The sequence below is a fragment of the Durio zibethinus genome, chromosome 3 (genome assembly GCF_047325235.1).
Source record: "Durio zibethinus cultivar Kanyao isolate XHJ-2024 chromosome 3, ASM4732523v1, whole genome shotgun sequence".
In the NCBI taxonomy this organism is placed as follows: domain Eukaryota; kingdom Viridiplantae; phylum Streptophyta; class Magnoliopsida; order Malvales; family Malvaceae; genus Durio; species Durio zibethinus.
The window spans coordinates 13,019,603-13,029,936 of NC_143164.1; positions in this window are offsets into that span (position 1 = coordinate 13,019,603).

Below are 10,334 nucleotides of genomic sequence, written 5' to 3' on the forward strand. Positions count from 1 at the left end.
CTCGATCCGGTTGGGGCTTAGACATGGAATGAACTCCATATGCCTAAGCCAACCCACGAAACGAGCGTGCGGGCGCTCAGCCGGTCGGAGAGGTAAAATGTGCAAGTCAGGGATCAGCCTGGTCCCCCCTATGTGCTGCCGATCCTGCTGCTGGTCCTGCTATCATAACCCTTGGTCCGACCCAATCTTAGACTTGGAATGAACTCCGTATGCTTAGACATGGTATGAACTCCATATACCTAGGCCAACCAATGAAACGAGCATGCATGCGAGTGCTCAGCCGACCAGAGAGTCAGAATGCGCAAGCTGGGGACCAGCCTGATCCCCCCCTTACGTGCTGTCAATCCTGCTACCACAACCCTTGATCCGGTTCGATCCTAGATTGGGAATGAACTATGTATGCCTAAGTCAACCCATGAAATGAGCGTGCGAGCACTGAGCCGGTCGGAGAGGCAGAATGTGTAAGCCGGGGATCAGCCCAGTCACCCTCTGCGTGCTGTCGATCCTGCTACCGCAACCCTTGGTCTGGTCTGATCTTAGACTAGGAATAAACTCCGTATGCTTAGACTGGGATGAACTCCATATGCCTAAGTTAACCGACGAAACAAGCGTACGGGTGCTCAGCCGACCAAAGAGGCAGTATGCACAAGCCAGGGATCGAACGGGTGGTAGGTGGGTTCAAGCATATCTTCATATTTCTATCATGCCAATGCCATTTTTATGGCTTGTAAATTCATACAATGGTCCCCTAAGCCTTCATGTGAAGTTTCATGGCAAGACGACCCGTTTTCTATTTTTCATGATTTTTGAAACTTTTTGCGGTTTGGGATTTTTTTTAAATTTTTTTAGAAAGAGTTTTGTAACCAAATTTGGTAGAAGTGATCCTTGCATTTTTGTTGGCATGAACAAAAACATTCAGCTAAAAACTCGAAGTGGAGAAGATTTTGTGACCGTTTGAAAAAAATGTCCCCATTTCAGACACTTTAATGGCTACTGGCAGCAAACCTATAAAATCTCAAATGCTCTTTAAGGGGGTGTGAGTTCTCGAGGTTTGATGAGGGATAGGGGGCCAATATAATGGCCAAGTACCAGCACCCATTGCACATCATGTAAGCACACCCCCCGGCCCCCCCAATCATCGGAACCTCCAATGCCGTCGGTTAGGCTCTCCGATAATGCTCCGACGATGGTGCCCCGGGTGAAAAAAATACGGCACCAGCACATGCCCGAGCCCAGCATGTGCACCATGACTCAAAATTTTAGACTGGGAATGAACTCCGTATGCTTAGAAATAGAATAAACTCTGTACGCCTAAGCTAACCCACGAAATGAGCATGCAGGCGCTCAGCCGACCGAAGAGGCAGAATGCGCAAGTCGAGGATCGGCCTGGTCCCCCCTGCGTGCTTTCGATCCTACTGCCACAACCCTCAGTCTGGTCTGATCTTAGACTGGGAATGAACTCTGTATCCATAAGTCAACCCATGAAATGAGCATACAGGCGCTGAGCAGGCTGAAGAGGCATAATGTGTAAGTCGGGGATCGGCCCGGTCCCTCCAACGTGTTGTCTGTCCCATTGCCACAACCCTCGATCCGGCTGGGGCTTAGACATGGAATGAACTCCCTATGCCTAAGCCAACCCATGAAACGGGCGTGCGGGCACTCAGTCGGTTGGAGAGGTAGAATGCGTAAATCGGGGACCGACTCGATCCCCCTTACGTGCTGACGATCCTACTACCACAATCCTCGATCTTGTTCGATCTTAGATTGGGAATGAGCTCTGTATGCTTAGACTGAGAATGAACTCCGTATGCCTAAGTCAACTAACGAAACAAGCGTGTGGGCACCCAATCGATCGGAGAGGCCGACCAGACAGGCATAATGCGTAAGCCGGGCATCAGTCTGATCCCCTTTTACGTGCTGTCGATCCCGTTATCGGTCCTACTGCCACAACCCTCGGTCCAACTGGGGCTTAGACATGGAATGAACTCAGTATGCCTAAGCCAACCCACAAAACGAGCGTGCGGGTGCTCAGCCGGCCGAAAAGGCAGAATGTGTAAGCCAGGGATCGGCCCGATCCCCACAGCGTGCTGTCGATCCTGCTACTGGTCCTGCTGCCGCAACCCTCAGTCCGATCTGATCTTAGACTGGGAATGAACTCCGTATTCTTAGACATGGAATGAACTTCGTATGCGTAAGCAAACCCACGAAACGAGCGTGCAGGCGCTCAATCGGCCAGAGAGGCAGAATGCGTAAGTCAGGGATTGACCCAATCCCCCCTTACGAGCTGTCGATCCTGCTGCCGCAACCCTCGGTCTGGTCCGATCTTAGACTGGCAATGAACTCCGTATGCCTAAGTCAACCCACGAAATGAGCGTCCGGGCGCTGAGTCGGCCGGAGAGGCATAATGCGCAAGCCGGGGATCGGCTCGGTCCCCCTCTACATACTGTCGGTCCTGCTACCACAACCCTAAGTCCGACTAGGGCTTAGACATGGAATGAACTCCCTCTGCCTAAGCCAACCCACAAAACGGGAGTGCGGGCGCTCAGTCAGAATGCGCAAGTCAGGGATCGGTCCGGTCCCCCTTGCGTGCTGCCAATCCGACTGTCGCAACCTCGGTCCAGTCTGATCTTAGACTAGGAATGAACTTCGTATGCTTAGACTAGGGATGAACTTTGTATGCCTAAGTCAACCCACGAAATGAGCGTGCCGGCGCTCAATCGACCAGAGAGGCAGGATGGGCAAGCCGGGGATCGAACGGGTCGTCGGTGGGTTCAAGCACATCTTCATATTTCTACCATGCCAATGCCATTTTTATGGCGTGTAAATTCATACAATAGTCCCTTAAGCCTTCATGTGAAGTTTCGTGGCAAGACGACCCATTTTCAATTTTTCATGATTTTCAAAACTTTTTGCGGTTCGGGATTTTTTAAAATTTTTTTAGAAAGATTTTTGTCCCCAAATTTGGTAGAGGTGATCCTTGTACTTTTGTTGGCATGCATAAAAACATTCAGCTAAAAACTCGAAGTGGAAAAGATTTTGTGACCATTTGAAAAAAGTGTCCCCATTTCAGACACTTTAATGGCTACTGGCAGCACACGTATAAAATCTCAAATGCTCTTTAAGGGGGTGTGAGTTCTCTAGGTTTGATGAGGGATAGGGGGCCAATATAAGGGCCGAGTACCGGTACCCATCGCACATCATGTGCGCACAACCCCCGGCCCCCCCAATCGCCAGAACCCCCAATGTCGTCGGTTAAGCTCTCCGACGATGCTCCGACGATGGTACCTCGGGCGAAAAAAATGTGGTACTAGCACATGCTCGAGCCCAGCATGTGCACCGTGGCTTAAAATCTTAGATTGGGAATGAACTCCATATGCTTAGACATGGAATGAACTTAGTATGCCTAAGCCAACCTACGAAACGAACGTGCAGGCGCTCAGTCAGTCGGAGAGGTAGAATGCGCAAGCCAGGGATCGACTCGATCCCCCCTGCATGCTGTCGATCCTGCTACCGCAACCCTCGATCCGGTCTGATCTTAGACTTGAAATGAACTCCGTATGCTTAAGTCAACCCACGAAACGAGCGTGCGGGCGTTGAGCCGACCGAAAAGGCATACTGCGCATGCCGGGGATCGGCCTGTTCCCTCTCTGCATGCTGCCGGCCCCACTGCCACAACTCTTGGTTCGACTGGGGCTTAGACATGAAATGAACTCCCTATGCCTAATTCAACCCATGAAACGGGCGTGCGGGCACTCAGCCGACTGAAGAGCAGAATGCGCAAGTCGGGGATCGGCCCCGGTCCCCCTTGGGTGCTACCGATCCCGCTGCCACAACCCTCAGTTCGACTGGGGCTTAGACATGGATGAACCCCCATATGCCTAAGCAAACCCACGAAATGGGCGTGCGGGCACTCAGCCGGCCAGAGAGGCAGAATGCGCAAGCTGGGGATTGGCTCGGTCCCCCCTGCGTGCTACCGATCCTGCTGTCGCAACCCTCAATCCGATCTGATCTTAGACTGGGAATGAACTCCGTATGCTTAGATTAGGGATGAACTTCGTATGCTTAATTCAACCCATGAAACGAGCCTGCGAGTGCTCAGCCGACTGGAGAGGTCAGCTGGAGAGGCATAATGCGCAAGCCGAGGATTAGCCTGATCCCCCTCTGCGTGCTTTCGATCCCACTGGTGGTCCTGCTGCCACAACCCTTGGTCTGGCTGGGGCTTAGACATGGAATGAACTTCGTATACCTAAGCCAACCCACGAAACGAGCGTGCAGGCGATCAACCGGTCGGAGAGGCAGAATAAGCAAGCCGAGGATCGACCCAGTCCCCCCTGCGTGCTGCCGATCTTGCTGCTGGTCTTGCTGCTGCAACCCTCAGTTTGGTCTGATCTTAGACTAGGAATGAACTCCGTATGCTTAGACACGAAATGAACTCCGTATGCCTAAGCCAACCTATGAAACGCGCATGCGGGCGCTCAGCCGATCGGAGAGGCAGAATGCGCAAGCCAAGGATTGGCCCGGTCCCCCCTGCGTGCTGTCAATCCTACCGCTATAACCCTTGGTCCGGTCTGATCTTAGACTGGGAATGAACTCTGTATGCCTAAGTCAACCCACGAAACGAGCGTGCGGGCGCTGAGCTGGCCGGGAGGCATAATGCGCAAGTCGGGGATCGACCCGATCCCCCTCTACGTGCTGTCGATCACAATGCTACAACCCTCGGTCTGGCTAGGGCTTAGACATGGAATGAACTCCCTATACCTAAGCCAACCAACGAAACGAGCGTACGGGCGTTCAGCCAACCAGAGAGGCAGAATGCGTAAGCCAGGGATTGGCTCGGTACCCTCTGCGTGCTGCCGATCCTGTTGTTGCAACCCTCGGTCCGGTCTAATTTTAGATTGGGAATGAACTCTATATGCTTAGACTGGGGATGAACTCCGTATGCCTAAGTCAACCCACGAAATGAACGTGTAGGCACTCAGTCGACCAGAGAGGCAAGATGCGCAAGTCAGGGATCGAACGGGTGGTAGGTGGGTTCAAGCACATCTTCATATTTCTACCATGCCAATGCCATTTTGATGGCTTGTAAATTCATACAATGGTCTCCTAAGCCTTCATGTGAAGTTTCATGGCAAGACGACCCGTTTTCTATTTTTCATGATTTTCGAAACATTTTATGGTTCGGGATTTTTTAAAATTTTTTTAGAAAGAGTTTTGTCCCCAAATTTGGTAGAGGTGATCTTGTATTTTTGTTGGCATGAACAAAAAAATTCAGTTAAAAACTCAAAGTGGAGAAGATTTTGTGATCATTTGAAATGCTTTTTAAGGGGGTGTGAGTTCTCGAGGTTTGATGAGGGATAGGGGGCCAATATAAGGGCCAAGTGTCATGCCCTGGGTGGGCATGCCAGGCACATCAGGTGCACCAGCAGGTGAGCCAGAGGTTGAGGCTCACAGACCAGGCGTGCTGGCGGGTATCTGCGCGTAAAGCCTAGCAAACTAGTTCAGAACGCCGCCCAACTTGCAGGCCAGCCTATGAGACCAAGGCCTGGCATACAAGCTGCCCGTACCACATTCAGAAGGGCCCAAGGTGCTGGACATGCAAGGGAAGCTTCTAGAAGCAGGCAGGATCAACAGCAACATCCTGGCAGATTTGGTTGACCCTAAAAATCAGGAGTTAGCATCCTGATTGATTGTAATCTGTATAATCCCATGATTTTAGCCTCTATTCTAGGGATATTGCCATTAAGTGTAAGCTGGAGCCTCAACGATAAATAGAGGGCTACTACTCCCTCATTTGTACACCATCAAACACTTCTGTTTCAGTGAATACAAGAGCATTTCTAGAATTCTGCCTTCTTATCCTGTTTCTCTTTAACTTGCGTAATCAGCCCTTCCTGTTGTTCTAGTGCCCATACGCTTGTGTTTTAGGTTGACTTAGGCATAAAGGAGAGATTCCAAGCCTAAGGCCGCATGGTTTCTGAGTCTAAGGTCAGAGCCCGTGATAGTTGGTATCAAAGCAAGTTTGATTCTGTGTGTTTGTGTTGTGCAGGTTAGAGGAGATGGCATCCCAAAGTGATGCTGCTAACCAACAACCAGAGGCCCAGGAGCATGGGCGTGGAAGTGGGAGGAAAGCCAGTTCTAGAGATATCTGGTCTACCATGGATGGTAGGCTGGCCAAGGTGGAGGTGACCATGGGCAACATGGGGGAGAAGCTTGAGGGGGTAGAGACTCACATTGCATCGTTAGACTCCATGGGGGAGGAGATCCAAAGTGAGTTGCAAGCTGCTCTCAACAAAGGCTTGGATGTGTTCACCCAAAAGAATCAGACCTTGGAGGCTGAAGTGCTGACCTTGCACGATGGCATAGAGGCCATGCACCAGCGGATGGAAGAGCTTACCAGTGAGCTTGTTGCTTGGAAGACTGCCATTAGGAATGGCATGTTTGCTGGAGTGTCCAAGTCCATATTGGATGTCCCTAAGCCTAAGGGGTTCAATGGGACTAGGGCAGCCAAGGAAGTAGATAACTACCTTTGGGGTATAGAGCAGTACTTCCAGGCTATGGGCATGCAAGACAAGGCAATAAAGGTAAGCACCGCTGCTATGTATCTCACTGATGTAGCTTTATTGTGGTAGAGGCGCAGGTGTGATGATGTCAGGCATGGGAGTGCCAAGATTGGAACCTAGGTAGAGTTCCAAAAGGAGTTCAGAGAATAATTTTACCCAGAGTATGTCGATGATAAGGCACGAGCAAAGTTGTACAGGTTGAGCCAGCAAGGGGACATAAGGGAATATGTCCAGAAATTCTCTAAACTGATGCTACAGATCTTGGATCTAGGCGAGAAGGATGCCTTATTTGCTTTCATGGATAGGCTGAAGCCGTTGGTGAAGCATGAGCTACAAAAGCGAGGAGTTCATGACTTGGCTAAAGCCATGACTACTGCCGAGGCCTTGATAGAGTTCAAGCCTCTGAACAAGTTCGAGTCTACCAAACCCAAGGGTAAGGGCAGGGACGATAGGGATCAGAAAAAGTAGTCCAAGGGGAAGGACCGTGATCGGTAGTCCAAGGATGGAGATCGAGATCGTTCAACTAAGGATGGCGAGAGGAGCCACCAGTAGGCAAGTGGAAAGCAATGGGGGACCGAGAGCCACTAGCGTGCTACCTATGTGGAAGGAGCCACATAGCATGCAATTACCCGCAGAAGCGAAAGCTGGCTGCTGTAGACAAGGAGTCTGACGAGGAGCCAGAGTCAGAGGTAGCAAAACTTGGGTCGTTGGTGCTCAATGCTGTCCAGAGTAAGGGGAGTCGTAACCCAAAGGGCTTGATGTTTACGGATTTGATGGTTACAGGTCAGAAGGTGAGCGCACTGGTGGACATAGGTGCCTCACATCTTTTTATTTTAGGTGATAGAGCCTAGAAGCTCGGACTAAAGGTGCAGAAAGGGACTGGTACCATCAAAATGGTGAACTCCAAGGAAGTTTCTGCCATTGGAGTAGCGCGGGGAGTGGAGTTGTAGCTTGGAGACTGGAAAGGCAAGGAGACCATTGAGGTAATACCCCTTGATGACTATGAGTTTGTGATTAGGTTGGATTTCCTTGTTCGGATTAATGCCCTCCTTGTGCCTTTTGTCGATTGTGTTTGCATCTTGGATGCACGGTGCCAATGTCTAGTGCCATTGAGGAGAGGGTCTAGAGTTAGGTCATGGGTGGTGTCAGCCATCCAATTTGCCAAGGTGGTAAGCAGACAAGAAGACACTTTCTTTGTAGCCCTGAAATATGATGAGCCAAGGGAGAAGGAGATCGAATCACCCTTAGAGGTGCTAAAGGTGCTGAAGACCTTTAGTGATGTGATGCCTACAAAGCTACCTACCAAGCTACCACCTAAGAGAGAGGTGGAGCACAAGATCGAGCTGGTGTCTAAGGCCAAGCCACCAGCTAGAGCCTCTTATCGAATGTCTCCACCAGAGTTGGAGGAGTTGAGGAAGTAGCTTAAAAAGTTAGTTGATGCTGGCTTCATCAGGCCATCGAAGGCACCCTATGGTGCATCGGTTCTATTTTAGCGTAAGCATGATGGGTTGTTGCGGCTGTGTATAGACTACCAGGCTTTGAACAAGCTAAACATCAAGAACAAGTACCCCATCCCACTCATTACGGACTTGTTCGATCAACTTAGGAGTGCAGGTGGTTCACCAATCTTGATTTGAGGTCAGGCTACTATCAAGTCAGGATCACGGAGGGAAGTGAGCCAAAGATAGCATGTGTCACTTGGTATGGTTCGTATGAGTTCTTGGTGATGCCTTTCGGACTCACGAACACCCCAGCAACATTCTGCACCCTTATGAACAAGGTACTTCATTCATTCCTTGATCAGTTTGTTGTGATTTATTTGGATGACATTGTGATCTACAGCCAGACTTTAGGAAAGCATGTAGACCACTTGAGACAGGTGTTCGAGGTGTTACGGGTGCACAAGCTATTTCTCAAGAGGAAGAAGTGCTCATTCGCCCAACAGGAGATCCCGTTCCTTGGCCACATAGTGGGAGGTGGCAGGATATGCATGGATGAAGACAAGATACACGCCATCCTGGAGTGGCAACCACCAGCCAAGGTCACTGAGTTGAGATCGTTCCTTGGGTTAGTCAACTACTACAGGCGCTTCATCAAAGGTCACTCAGCAATACCTACGCCTTTGACTGACTTGCTCAAGAAAGGGAAAGCATGGGAGTGGAGCGCAGGGTGCCAGCTACCGCAACCCTCGGTCTGGTTTGATCTTAGACTGGGAATGAACTCCGTATGCCTAAGTCAACCCACGAAATGAGCGTGCGAGCACTAAGCCAGCCGGAGAGGCATAATGCGCAAGCCCAGGATCGGCCCGGTCCCTCTCTGTGAGCTACCAGTGCCACTGCCACAACCCTCGGTCCGGCTGGGGCTTAGACATGGAATGAACTCCCTATGCCTAAGCTAACCCATGAAATGGGCATGCGGTCGCTCAGCCGACTGAAGAGGCGAAATGCACAAGCCGGGGATCGACCCGGTCCCTCCTTCGTGCTGTCGATCCTACTGTTGCAACCCGCAGTCCGCTCTGATCTTAGACTGGGAATGAACTCCGTATGCTTAGGCTGGGGATGAGCTCTGTATGCCTAAGTCAACCCATGAAACAAGCATGCAAGCGGTCAACCCACCGGAGAGGCAGGATACGCAAGCCGAGGATCAAACGGGTGGTAGGTGGGTTCAAGCACATCTTCATATGCATCGGAACCCCTAATGCCACCAGTTAGGCTTTTCGATGATGCTCCGATGATGGTGCCCGGGCGAAAAAAAATGTGGCACCAGCACATGCCCGGGCCCATCATGTGCACCGTGGCTCAAACTGTTAGACTGTCAATGAACTCCGTATGCTTAGACATGGAATGAACTCCGTATGCCTAGGCCAACCCATGAATTGAGCGTGCGGGTGTTCAACCGGTCGAAGATGTAGAATGCGCAACCTGGGGATTGGCCCGGTCCCCCTCTGTATGCTACTGGTCCCACTGCCACAACCCTCGGTCCGGCTGAGGCTTAGACATGGAATGAACTCCCTATGCCTAAGCCAACCTAGGAAATGGGCGTGTGGGCGCTTAGCTGGCCAAAGAGGTAGAATACGCAAGTCGGGGATCAGCCCGGTCCCCCCTATGTGCTGCTGATCCTTCTGCAGCAACCCTCGGTCCAGTCTGATCTTAGACTGGGAATGAACTCCATATGCTTAGACTGGGGATGAACTCCGTATGCCTAAGTTAACCCACGAAACGAGCGTACGGGCGCTCAGCCCGCTTGAGAGGCCGATCGGAGAGGTCGATTGGAGAGGTAGAATGCGCAAGCCGAGGATCGGCCCGATCCGATCTTAGAATGGGAATGAACTTCGTATGCCTAATTCAACCCATGAAAGGAGCATTCGGGCACTGAACCGACTGGAGAGGCATAATGCGCAAGTCGAGGATCAGCCCGGTCCCCCTCTGCGTGCTGCTGGTCTTGCTGCCACAACCCTCAGTCCGATTAGGGCTTAGACATGGAATGAACTCCCTATGCATAAGCCAACCCATGAAATGGGCGTACGAGCGCTCTGTCGACCGGAGAGGTAGAATGCGCAAGTCAGGGATCGGCTCGGTCCCCCCTGTGCTGTCGATCTTGCTGTCGCATCCCTCGGTCCGATCCGATCTTAGACTAGGAATGAACTCCATATGCTTAGACTAGGGATTAACTCTGTATGCCTAAGTCAACCCATGAAACGAGCATGTAGGCGCTCAGTCGGTCGAAAAGGCATAATGCGTAAGCCAGGGATCAGCCCCGTCCCCCTTTGCGTGC